A 13,585-nucleotide genomic window follows, 5' to 3' on the forward strand; every position below is an offset into this window, starting at 1 on the left:
GCAGCTGCTTGGGCTTCTGTACACTTTTGCAAGGAATCCTTTGTGCACAGCACAGCCCAGGCCCCCAGCACTCCATCCTGCATTGCTCAACTCACTGAGTTGACCACCGGCTACGTGGGCCCCTCCTTTCTAGTGTTGAGATGACTGCCATGCTCAGTTTTCTTGAACCCCTGTTCAAGTACTTCTGCAGGAGCTGTCAGTTTCTGCGTTGTCTCTCTGTGCTGCTGAGCACCCCCTCTGTCTCCTCCTCCAAGGGGCGACCTCCTGGTCCTTCCTGGGCCCGGGCAGCACCCATTTTCTTCAACTGTGACCTTTGCAGCTATCAAGGCTTGTTTGTGGTCTTTCTGAGTGAAAACAAGTTTGCATCCTCCAGCACGCCGTGGGACATCTTCTGTGCAAAGGAGAAGTTCCTGGCATCTTCCGTTGTTGCAGAATCTTCAGCTTCTTCCACCCGGAGGCAGCCATTTTGCACCTCCATCCGGGGTTTAGTGGGCTCCTGCCCCCCTGGACACTTTCATGACTCTTGGACTTGGTCCCCTTCCTTTGCAGGTCCTCAGGGCCAGGAATCCACCTTCAGTGCTTTGTAGTCAGTTGTGGTCTTTGCACAATCCCCTATCATGACTTTAGTGTGTTTCTGGGGAAGTAGGGTAACTTGACATTAACAAGTGGTTTGCTGCACTTGAGAGGGCTTGTATTATACAGTTGGTCCCTCAAAGGCAGTGGACTGCTATCTTGTGGCTACCTTTCACTGGTAAGGGTAGGGATAGGCTCCTTACTGTCAGAGAAAGTGATGCTAATAATTACAAAGTTTTGAAGGATGTACTCCTAGATGGATTTGGCTTAACCACTGAACAATACAGGATAAAGTTCAAAGATACCAGAAAAGATTCCTCTCAAGACTGGACAGACTTTGTACTGTTCAGTGGAGGCCTTGGAGGGTTGATTACATGGCAGTAAGGTGACTGACTATGAACGCCTGTATAATCTAGTCCTGAGAGAGCATATTTTGAACAATTGTGTGTCTGATTTGTTTCACCAGTACTTGGTAGACTCAGATCTGACCTCTCCCCATGAATTGGGAAAGAAGGCAGACAAATGGGTCAGAACAAGAGTGAATAAAGTTCATACAGGGGGTGACAATGATGGCAAGAAGAAGGATGGTAAGTCTTCTGACAAGGATGGGGACAAAGATAAAAAACATTCTGAGTCTTCATCAGGCCCACAAAAATCCTCTGGAGGTGGTGGGTCCAAATCCTCTTCCAACAATCAAAAGAAGCCACGGTGTTATTTATGTAAAAGTAAAGGCCATTGGGCAAGTGATTCCACCTGCCCAAAGAAAAAAAACAAGGCTCCCACTATCACAACTGCAACTGCGTCCTCTAGTGCCCCCAGTAATAGCAGTGGTGGCGGGAAGTCTACTACAAATAGCCAATCAAAGAGTGTAGCTGGGTTCACCTTTGGTAATGTAGTTGGGGTTGGTCTTGTTAGGGAGACCACAGAGGCTACTTTAGTCTCTGATGGTAGTATTGATTTTGCCACCTTGGTTGCTTGTCCCCTTAATATGGGTAAGTACAAGCAACTTCCCCTAATAAATGGCGTTGAGGTTGAGGCCTACGGGGATACAGGAGCCAGTGTCACTATGGTGATTGAGAAACTGGTTCACCCTGATCAACACCTACTTGGTCAGCAGTACCAAGTGACTGATGCTCATAACAACACTCTTAGCCACCCCATGGCTGTTGTGAATCTCAACTGGGGGGGGGTTACTGGTCCAAAGAAAGTTGTGGTAGCCGCTGATTTACCTGTAGATTGCTTACTAGGCAATGATTTGGAGACATCAGCTTGGGCTGAAGTGGAGTTGGAGGCTCATGCAGCAATGCTGGGCATTCCTGGGCATATCTTTGCTTTGACAAGGGCTCAGGCCAAAAAGCGAAGCGGACAGGGAAACGTTGATCCTGGAACAATGGACCAAGTGCTCCCAAAATCTAGGGGTAGAAAGGGTAAATCCTTGCCCACTATCCCTCCCTCTCCAGAAGATTCCCCTTTTCAGGAAGAGGAATCCTCTCCCTGTGCAGAACCTATACCAGATGAGCTGGCAGCAGACACTGTGATGAGGAAACTTTTTGTCTCAATATTGAGCAGAATGAAGACACTAGAAAAAAACAGCACTGTGTGTGAGGAAAAGAACTTTAAGAAAAAGGGTTATTAATCAAAGTAATTTTTGTAAATTTTTTAAAGGTGAATCGAATCACACATCTAGTATAGAGCCATTTTTCAATAAAGAGAGCTACTTACAAGAGAACACATTGGGGTATGTGGTTGATACAACTGGTGTTTGCTATGAGGTAAAAGACAGTAAAGAGGTAAAAGGAGTTCCATTGAGTATGTGGAAAAAGATTTTCCACTGCTATTTCCACTGGAGTATGTGGACGGTATAATGACTGGCCGATTCAAATACCTGCAGCTGCATAAGTCAACTGGACTATATTCAGAAAACCCTAGGTTTCGCCAGATTATTCCCTATATTCTGCCACCTATTAAGACAGGAGTTAATCTTCAAAATCTCTCTGCAAGGACATTTGTTGAGAAAATTCAAGGTAAGGATGAAAAGCTGGAATACAATTTAATGAATTTGATCATGTCATCATGGTACCAATGAGTATTGGCATCGTCATCATGGAGAACTCAAATGCATGTTGCAAAACCTAGGTGCACCTGCTTGATTTGTAGCACAGGCTAAGCATGCAATGATTTATATGACTTTTTGAGAAAAGCAAATTCTAACTTTAAGGAAATCAATTTGAAGACAGCAGGAGAACTTTGCTCTTTGGATTCTGCTAATGTTTGTAGGTATTTTAACCACAGAGTTCAAGCCATGCTGGCTTTCATATGTAAAAAAAAATCCTCCTCTTGGTGAAGTTACAAATTTCTTTTGGTATAAATAGCACCTCTCAAGAAGTGTTCTTCCTATTCACATGTTGTTATAGATAAAAGATGTGTCAAAATTTGGAACAGACAGTGATGACTCTGTACTGCCCTTCATAGAACAATATGTTATATGTGCCCTCCAAAACGAAAATTGTGATAAAGGCCTAAGACACTTTCAAAAACATAGTTGTGGCAAGTATTGTCGTTGAAAATACAGATATAAAGGAACATTTTGTACAAGGTGTGATTTTAAATTTCCAAAGGAAGAGTGAAAAACATTTTATCTGCATCCTGAAATATATTGACAGGAAAATCCCAAACAATTGTATATAATCTGACAATAACAGAGGCCTCCAAGTGTATTAAAGACTACAATCCTCTCTTTCTGAAAATGTGGAACTCAAATATGGATATACAATTTCTTGCAGACAGCTCCATTGCTGTTGCTCGTTATTTCACTTTGCACATTACAAAATCAGAGAAGACAGAGATGAAGGAAATGCAGGAGGAGATTTCTGCCAAAAAGGGCCTTGCGAGCACACGTCAGAGTACTGAGGTCTTTCCAGGAAATTCAGTACCTTGTAGAGTTTGATCCAGAATATACAGATATTATTAAAACAAATACATAATATCCAAGAAGTCCACACCTTAAAAATGTATGTCTTTATGAGATTCTGCAACACTATAGGTACAGAAACAATGTGACAGAAAACATTTTTGAGGGAAAATATGCTGTACTTGGTTGTGACGGTTGATTGGTTTGACAAGGTTTAATAAACCTGAGAAAAGAGAATGTGTCTACTTGGCACTGCAACTGTTTAAGCCTTGGCATTCTGGATTAGAGGTCCTCAGATACTGTGACTGCTATGAACATTCTTTCAATGCTGTGGAAGACTGCATTCAGTCTATCTCAACTGTGTAAAAATTTTAAATGATGAGATTGAATATGAGGAAACAGTTGCTGCAGAGATAGAAAAGGACAGTTCACAAAGCAGCCAAAGCTCAGCACCTCTAAGTCAAGGTCTACTTGAACAACCAATAATTGAAAATGAAGCTGCAATAGCCGTGAATGAGGTGAAAACTGCAATGCAAAAAAGAAGACAGGAAAGTGTAGATTTGAAGCACTTAGTTGCACAACTCAATGACAAGCAGAAATATAAATATAAATGGAAATAAAAGAAAAAACAGGGCATGGATTTCTTCATGAAAATCAATGAATGTAAATGTTTAACATTTAAGCCAATTCTTTTATATGTCAGCGGAGAAGCTGGTCCTGGGAAAATACATTTAATTCAAGTTCTCACCACTTACCTGCAGAGGACTACAGACTCAAATTTGTCATTTGTAGTAACAACAGCAACTGGATTAGCTGCACACATTAAAGAAATTACTTTGCATCGACTGGTTATGCTACCTGTAGATCATGACAACAAATTGGAGTACCAAAATGTATCTGGGTAAGCGTGCCATGAAGTTTGCAGAGTCCGGAAGAAATTGAAATTGTTAATCATCGATGAGTTGAGCATGGTCTCACACTTAATGCTTGCCTTTGTCCACTTGAGAATGCAACCGATTTTGAAGACAGCATATGAAGTACTATTTCAAGGAAAGCATTTAATTGTTTTCAAAGCTGTACTACAGCTTACCCCTTGTGAAAGGACAGCCTGTATTCAAGACACTTCTACATGAAGAAACTCACAATTCTTTGGAAAGTATTGGAAATGTAAAGATTTGGTTAAACTTCCAATAGAAGGAACTAGTTAGGATTATGTGTCAAGCATCGAACATGGAATATGAAAATGTTCTGAAGGCTATTCGAGTAGGAATCCTCACAAAAGAGGGGAAACATTGCTTAGAAAGTCAATGTATAAATAACCTATTTTTTACAATAGCAGTACAACTAATGTTCAGTTTAATTGAAGAAGGGAAATCCATTGTCTGCCAAATGCCTACAGTTCAGGAGTGTTCCTGTTTCTTTCTTTTTATTTTTTTAAACTTTAATAGAGGTGGTGCACACTACATCATCAATATCAAGGAATGTGATTTCACCCCTTACATGTTTATAAACTGATTTACAGGTTATGGACTGATAGCTGTCTGGTTCTCCATTCAGCAATTGTTGGGGCCTCAAACTAAGCCAGCATGATGCTATACACATACGTGCAACTGGCATCGCAATAAATACAAAATAGGCCTCTTGCTTCACAAGCTCCCCAGCAGCCGCAGCATTAGCAATCCTCAGCAGCATCATCCTAGGAGTGTTCTGAATCTGTTCCCCAATAATCAAACTGAAGAAAGTGCCAATGTCACCCAAAATAAAGTCAAGGTAGGACATGAAAATAATATCTGTACCCTCTCCGTCTGGCCTATGCCACAATGATGGCAAATGCTGCTAAATTTCCTAAACTATTTATGAAGCTTAGCAAGGGTATGATAAAGGTCAAATGTGGTCTTAATGTACTGATTCTTTAGCCCCGCCATCAACAGAGTCTTCCTTCCAATTTCAAGCAACTCTGGTAATAGCAATGCTCTATACCTAGGTCTTGCTTCCCATTTAGAGTTCACAGCATCCAAATCTTTAGAAAGTTCTTGCAATGACAAAGCATAGATCATCCCAATCCTAGCCCCTTTTCAATAGCCTATACTACTGGAACCTGGATCATCGAGAGTTGATCTTGTGCAGCTTGTTAGCAAAGTCTCTGATATGGAGATACTTATAAAACGTGGATCTTGCCATCCCATACTTTTCTTGAAACTCGCTAAACAAGTACATCTGTTCACCTTCAAAAAGATCCCCAAGCATTGTAACCCCATGCTGTGCCCATCTTCTGGCAACTGTGTCATGTAATATAGCAGGTAATATTGGTGATCACCAAAGAGGTGTCTAGTACCCCTACAATCCTCCTAACTTGCTGCCACACTTTGTACACCCCCCTTGCCGTCTTAAATATAAACGTCTTCTAATAACCAGGCTCAATATTTCTCAAGAGCCACCCATTAGCCTCAGATCCCAAAACGAACTCATAAATTGAGGGCATTTCTGCTGGAGTTAGCTTAGCAGTCCTGCCTGCAACCAGTATATCCATATGCTGTAGCAGGCAGGACCAATAGTAAAAGATGAGATTAGGAACTGCCCACCCCACTTTCTCCCTAAGGAGTACCATATATTTCGAAGCCCTCCTTGTTTTCTTAAACCCCCAAATAAATGTAAACATAAAATTTCCAATTGCCCTAACCAGACATTGTTAATTTCCAAGGGAATAGCTCACAATATATATAGTAATTTCCACAAGATTGCGATTTTGAGTATATTACATCTATGTACCAATGATAGATACAAGTGATTAATTCTTGTCAATCACTTCCAAAAATTATCCAGCAGTGGGGCAAAATTAAATGCAACCTGATGTACTAAATCTGCTGTGATCAACCCCTAAATAAGTGACCTCCTAAACCCAACAAGAATCATTGCATCCAAGCCCTAGTGCAGACCACTTGTATTTTAGCAACATTCAATTTGTAGCCTGACAGTCCCCCAAATATTCCAGGCTCCTTCTCTATCTCCGTCACAGCTGATGAAGGATCTGTGATAACCACTGCAATATCATCTGCATAAGCTAAGACTTTATAATCGGTTCAGCATGCTAGCTCATGGCGGATCCAAGGATTCCCCTTCATGAGTGCAGTAAAAGGGTCAATATAGAGGGCAATAAACAAATGTAAGAAAGGCTAGCCCTGACGTTTCCCGCTAGGGATCAACATGTTTTCTGACTGAAATCCCATAATCCATAATCTCGCTGAGTGGGTTCAGTACAGTGCTTTATTACAATTGATAAACCCAGGGCTAAACCTCTTTCTGACCACGACTGCCCACAAATAGCTCCAAGTAACCCAATCAAATGCTTCTCTGCATCTAATAATATTAGCAGTGCCTTCCGCAATTTCAAATTATATTACAACCTTTCTGATATGATCCACTGTTCCTCAACCTGGTATAATCACATGCTGGTGGGAAGAAACCAAAGAAGGAATGACTCTCCTCAGCCGACATACCAACATTTTCACATAAATCTTAGCATCACTATTTATAAGAGAAATTGGATGTATGACCCTGGATCTAAAGGGTCTTTTTCCTTTTTTCCTAAATACTACAATATTTGTTTCCTCCCACTAAGAGGAAATCCCCCCTCCCTTGAGCCTCCAGGCACACTGAATATAGATCTTGAAAAATTTCATTATAAAGGATCTTATAAAACTCTAAATGTATACTATCCTACCCTGCGGCATTCCCTACAGCTAAAAATGTAATTGCCTCTCCTACTTCCTCAAGCAATATTGGGTTTACAACAAAGCACAATCTTCTGAGTTCCACCAGGGCCTACTTATTGCATTTAAAGACTTACAATAACCAGACTGGGTGAAAGTGGTGTTACCTGCATAAAGATTCACATAAGAATTTCTAAATACCCTTACTACACCAGTTAACCTGCCAAACCTGTGCCATTGAGCATCCTGTAAAGCCACAACTCCTCTACCTGACTCTATCTACCTTATCCATAGTGCCAGCAGGTGACCAACATTCTCCCCAAACTCATAACAATCCAATTCAGTGACTTTCTTGTTAAACCACTTCCAAATTCAAGCCTTTAACACTGTGACCTTCGTGTGTATGTCAGACGTCCAGTGGCCCTGACCGATTTCTTGCATTTTCATTTCCTCCAACATTGAGAGATCTTCATACAGCACCAGAATTTCATTATGTCTTAGCTTTTGCACAGCTTAACATTTCTCCCCTGATTCCAGCCTTCAAAAGCATCCCATACCGTAGATCCTGCAGCAGTGCCCCATTTATCTCTAAAAACCTGATCAGCCCTTGATGCATAAAGGCCAGATACTCTGAGTCCAGTTAGACCATGGCTTTTCCATCCATCCAATCAGGACCTCCAACACAAGAGGATTATGGTCTAACAGAGCCCTTGTTTATCTCTCAACTGTAGCCTGCCCCTAAGCACCCTAGAAACAACACAAAATCAAAGCATATCAGCGTATTATGTGGCTGAGAAGAAAATTTATATCCTGAATCAGGGTCCCTACACTTTTCCCAAACATCCGCAAGCCCATGATCCTTTATCATTCGTTGAAGTGACCTCCACACAAGGGACTTTCTGCCAGTATACACCCTGGGCTCTGACAAATCTTTTTTTGCTTCCAAGTGTATGTTAAAATCACCACAAAGAATCAGAGGTGTAGGCCACGGTACCAGTTCTATATTCAAATAGTCAATAACTTCTGCTTCATCCAAATTAGAGCCATACAGTAAACACAATGTGAATCTCTGGCTTGCCACCAGGCACTCTAGAATAACCTACCTACCTGATTTCTCTTTGGATTTCTGAACTACCACCCCACTAGAGCCCTTACCAAAAACAGCAATGCCCTAAGCATAAACCCCTGTTGTGTACAACCCAAACGCGTGCACCCAAGATCTGCAAAAAGACCCTGCTTACTCCATGGAATATGGGTTTCTTGCATGTAGACAATATCTGGCTCCATGAACCTTAGACCACAAGCCATTTGAGACCTCTTACTTCTATAATTCAGGTAAAAAAAATGTTTATACATATGCTTATCCTGCTATCACCCATACAATAAATGCTCTAGAAACAGCTACATTCTAGAGCGCGCCGAACATTGCCTCCAGCCCTTGGGACAAGATCCCACAGCCAAAGCTGCCTTGTCTTTCTAGAGAAACACACAAAACCTAAGCATCCATCAATGTTTCTGCTGCACATCAAAGCCCCCATCCTTGTCCACCACATAATAAATCTCACAAACTGCCCCTTTGCCAACCCCCAATACCATCTTCCCAACCCAACCTGCATGCCTTCCCTCTCCTTTCCCCTTTCCCACCCCTCCTACCCTTTTCCCACCCACCCAACCACTCCGGGCAATTGGACCACACAGGTCCATATATGGAAGAGTAACCTTCACCCTCTTCTAGATTCATTATTGTAACCTCAATATAAACCATTCAAATTCAGTCTGTTTCTGACCCTCTGCCCTCCAAATTTCATTCAAAATAATAACCTGTGACAGATAATAATCAATATCAATATTTAATAACAAGAGAAAATATAACACAGCCTTTAACAGTTCCCTAAAGAGGCATAAAAAGCAATACACATATATTTCACAATATAATGACAATTGACAAAATTCCCTGCCCCAAGAAGCTCCAGAATTCCATCATCTACATCATCCCATATTCAGACTTTCAAGCAAAAATGCCTGAGCCCCCTTCTTTTGAAAGGGCTGGATAATCTGCCTTAAGCGCTAGGACCTCTATACAGTCACATGACAGAAATGAGGTCTTACAAAAAATGTACATCCTTCATAGGTACACTTCCGGTGTGGGCAGGCCAGTTCAAATTTTACCTGACAAAATAAAAAGTTTACAAAAAAGACCAGAAATTGCCCTTGGTGTGCCTCCCTCTTGTGAGTGCTGGGTCTGTTGCTTAAAAGGAAATCTATGGGCTCTTTGAACCTCTAAGTCCCAGTTCCAATGAGTGAATTCCAGAAATGCACCTTTAAACAAACCAGCAATGTATTTTGGAGTGTCAGTTCCCTCAACTCCCTCTGCCATCCCCAGCACTCTCAAGTTGTTATATCTAAGCCTGCTCTGAAACTAGTCAAGCTTCCAATGGGTGTCCGTAAATTGAGATTCCAATTTGCTGATTGGCATCAGCCTCGGTCTCTAGAGCTGTGACCCTATTCTGCCATTCTTTGAGAAAACTCCGCACAGACTTCAGCAGTCCTGCAAACCGTCCCTTAAAGCTTCCGAGTAGCTGCCTGAGCCCTCTGACTGTCCATGCAGGTCTCCTCACGATGGGCCATAATACCCTGATATATTGCCTCCAATGTAACCCCACGGCATGGTTGAGAATACCAGATTCTCTTCCACCCAGTAACTGAATTTCAAGGCTGGGGATAACAGTATAATCCCATTTTAAACTAGCTCCTTGATCAGCTATGGCTTATGCCTGTAGCTGAGGCCTCTTCTCCCTGGCGTTAAAGGGGGGTCCATCCTAGAGATCCCAAGGACTGGGATGTCATCCCCTTCATCCAGGCTGCTTGCATCAGTCGGTACAGTCCCCCATGAGACCCTCATGCAGCTGGCCCCCAGAGGCCCTGTGTCCTCACCCTCATCTGCTAGATCCAACTGGTCAGAGAGAGAGACAAAATGCTCCCCCTCTTCAGAATCCATCCTCAACAGGGCCTAAGAGCTACCAGTGGGCTTTAGTGTTAGTGTTTAAGCTTTCCCTTGCCATATCAAATTTAGTCTGAGCATGAATAGGCAACATCACAAAATAAATGATGGACAGAGTGTTGAAGCACTTTAAACACTCACCCCCAGTCACAGATCTGGGCTTAATCCATTGTTATTTTGCTTGCCATATCACCCCAGTTCAGACACAGCTATATGCAAATCAGTCTTGACCCTGATCCTGCTGCCAAGCTTGAATCCGGTGGTGCAGCAAGCAAGGGACCCACATCTGGGCATACCCTAGCCACTTATGGTGCACAAGGCAATATCACAAAATGAAATGATGTACGGATGGAGTGTTGAAACTTTTCAAACATTCACCCCCAGTCACAGATCTGGGTTTAATTCATCGTTATTTTGCTTGCCACCTCACCCCAGTTTGGACCCACCTATATGCAAATCAGTCTTGACCCTGCTCCCAATGGGAGCAGTCCAGCCCGAACTGCCAAGCCAGGTCCTCCCTGCACAGGATTCAAACATCCTGGGACAGGTTTCAGGGTATCACCCTTCATCAGCCAGGCCAGCTTGAATCCAGTGTTGCTGAAGTTGCCCTAAGAAGGAAGGGTGTGCCCAGACATGAGTCCCATGCTCACTGTGCCACTGAATTCAACCTGGCCTGCAGTTCGGGCTGGACTGTTCCCCTGAGGAACAAGGTCAAAACTGATTTGCATATGGCTGGGTCCAAACTGGGGTGGCATGGTAAGCAAAAGAATGCTAGAATAATCTCAGATCTGTTACTGGCGGTGAGTGTTTGCATTGTTCAGCACTCTGGCCATCATTTTGTTTTGATAAAGTTGCCCTAAGTGGGAAAGGTATGCCCAGACATGGGTCCCATGCTCACAGTGCTACTGGATTCATGCTAGCCTGGCTGATTAAGGGTGATACCCTGCAGCTGGTCCTAGGATGCTTGTTTCTGGTCCATGGAGGACCTGGCCTGGCAGTTCAGGCTGGACTATTCCCCTGAGGAAGAGGGTCAAGACTGATTTGCACATGGCTGGGTCCAAACTGGGGTGGCATGGTGAACAAAAGAACAATGGATTAAACCCAGATCTGTGACTGAGAGTGAGTGTTTGCATTGTTCAGCACCCCGTCCATCATTATTTTGTGTTGCTAGAGTGTGACTAGGACCTTGATAGGGTACGCCTCATTGTATTACCTTAAGTTCATCTTCAATCGACTCCGTTGTGAGGTCAGGCATATTATGAATGTCATCCTTGTCCTCAACATTTTGCAGAATTTCAGCACTGAAAACAATTTTGTCCCTGAGTAACTTTATCACCCACCTCTTGCTGGTCTTCCACTAGGAGTGTAACACATTCCACTTGTTGACTGACAGCCAGACTCCCCGCCCCAGAGCCACCTGATCAAGCTGTTTATCCCCCTCATCATAAATAACCGGAGTAACAAAGTCCACAGGAGTAAGGAACCAAGATGTAGACCTGAGATGACCTCCAGATCTACTGGGTCCTTCCACACAGACAGTGGAGGGGTCCAATTGGTGTGCTGATGCCAAATCCGCTTCATTGGTGCTTGCCAAAGTCTCTGCCGTGAACCAAGCAGACTTTTTAAAAACATCTGCTGCTGCTTCGACCACCTTCAATACGACCCCTGTAGTCTCTCTCTGCCTTGCAGTTGCAGGAGCACACAAGCCAACTTCCTGGTTCCTAGAGGCTGTCATACTTGCTCGCACTCTGCCCTTCACACCCTCTTCAGCGGTGGGCCAGGACTTGAGAGCCGGGCCACCTTTGGAGCCATCCCGAGCACCACACTACTCCTGCAGTCAACCTATGTCACAGCTGGTTGACTCCATCCACCCAAACTCTCCAGTCAGAGGGACGTGACTCAGCCAAGTCGTCCTCGGAGAGATAAGAGGTAAGTTCAGTCCAAATAGTGATGCTAATCCATAAATTGAGCCTCGTAGTTTCTAAATCCATTCCCTGCAGAGAGGCGCTCAACAAAAGGCTGATACTCCTGTGCCGAGTCTGTGAGGGAGGAGGAACAATCGACCCTGTTCACATGGCTGCTGTCTTACCCCCTGTCCATTTAGGATGATCAGAAGTACTCCTGTTTCAATGAACAATTACTAAAACTGGAGAAAGAAGACATTATGGAACTTATAGCAATCAACAAAAAGGAACACCAGGTGGCAACAGTACTGTTAAGTGATAAACTGCAAGCAAAATTGGATTCTTTGGATAAATCGGTTTCCAGAACTGCAGGCTAGAAAAGTGTTTACTTATCTGCAAAAATTGAAGGGTCTTTTGTGCATAATTTAAATATTGAGGAAGGATTATTTAATGGTGCAATGGGTAAAATAATTGATTTCATTACGTTTCCTAACAGGAATGAGGTTGAATACCTCCTGGAGATTAAATTGGATCAAGTTGAAAGTGTAAAACTGATTGCAAGGTCTGTTGCACGTTTTTTGCTTGCAAAAGGCTTATTTGTTCGGAGGAAGCAGTTCCCAGTATCATTAGTATACGCTATACCAATTCATAAATCTCAATGTTTATGTGTAGATGCAGTATTCATTAATATTGACCATAAAGTCTTTGAGAAAGGTATGTCATATGTAGCCTCATCACAGGTTAGAACTTTAGGCCTGGTTATAACCTTGGCTGATGGGATTCTCCATCTCAATGATGGATAGACTGTCCGCCTTATTACAAGTTCCATTATATTCTATTGAACTTGTAAAATGGTGGGCAGGATATCCATCACGTTTGTGACAGAGTATCTCATCTGCCAAGGTCATAATCAGGATCTTTGTCCGGTTTGTTTCTCATAGACTTTGATGACAATGACGTAAATGCTAGTTCAAGTTGCGTCAATGAGTACAACCATTTCAGAAGTGTTTATGCTCCTCATTTAGGACAGAAAATGAACTATCTGCTAAAATTAAAGCTTTCAAAGGATTATAGTGATGTTGCTTAGAAAAAGTGCAAGAAAGAGAAGAAAGAAGTTTAGAACAATACAAAGAATACCAGTGACATTGTTGGTTGCCAGTTGTCAAAACACTCTGGAGTCAACTGCTATTCCAAAGTGGTTCTCAATGCACTGTTGTGTTTACCTCATCTGGTTCACATAATTGAACAGAAAAATGATAAAAGGTGGTGCTCTGTGCTCTTTGCTTTGTTAGAACAGTAGTACAGTCATAAAACTAAAACACATTCTGCATCTCATATTAGAGATCTTGTAGATGTGTGCATTGGAACTATACACTTCACTCAAAACACACAAGAAGATGCACAAGAATTCGTGATGGTAGTGCTTGGAATCTTAGAAAAAGGGATGGGTCGTATTGGCAACCTATTTGGACTTAATTAAGTGTGA

The sequence above is a fragment of the Pleurodeles waltl genome, chromosome 5 (assembly GCF_031143425.1).
Source record: "Pleurodeles waltl isolate 20211129_DDA chromosome 5, aPleWal1.hap1.20221129, whole genome shotgun sequence".
NCBI classification, from domain to species: Eukaryota; Metazoa; Chordata; class Amphibia; order Caudata; family Salamandridae; genus Pleurodeles; species Pleurodeles waltl.